A 297-nucleotide genomic window follows, 5' to 3' on the forward strand; every position below is an offset into this window, starting at 1 on the left:
GGAGAGGAGGGAGAGGCAGTGAACGCCACTGAGGAAGACCTCAATGGACGTCCACTGGCCTCCAATGAGTTCCCTAATGAGTAACCATGGGAATCTGAGGCTCCCACTGAGACCATAGAGATTCCATTGGATTTACTTCTGCCATTCATGAGCTCTGATGAGTATTCTTCCTCTGAAGAGGATGAGTATGTCACTGAAGAGCAAGTTGCTAAATACCTAGGAGCAATCATGAAGCTAAATGACAAGCAATCTGGAAATAAGGCTTGGGAAGATGAACCCCCTTTGCTCACCAAAGAA

This window comes from Arachis duranensis, chromosome 1, assembly GCF_000817695.3.
Source record: "Arachis duranensis cultivar V14167 chromosome 1, aradu.V14167.gnm2.J7QH, whole genome shotgun sequence".
Classification (NCBI taxonomy): Eukaryota; Viridiplantae; Streptophyta; class Magnoliopsida; order Fabales; family Fabaceae; genus Arachis; species Arachis duranensis.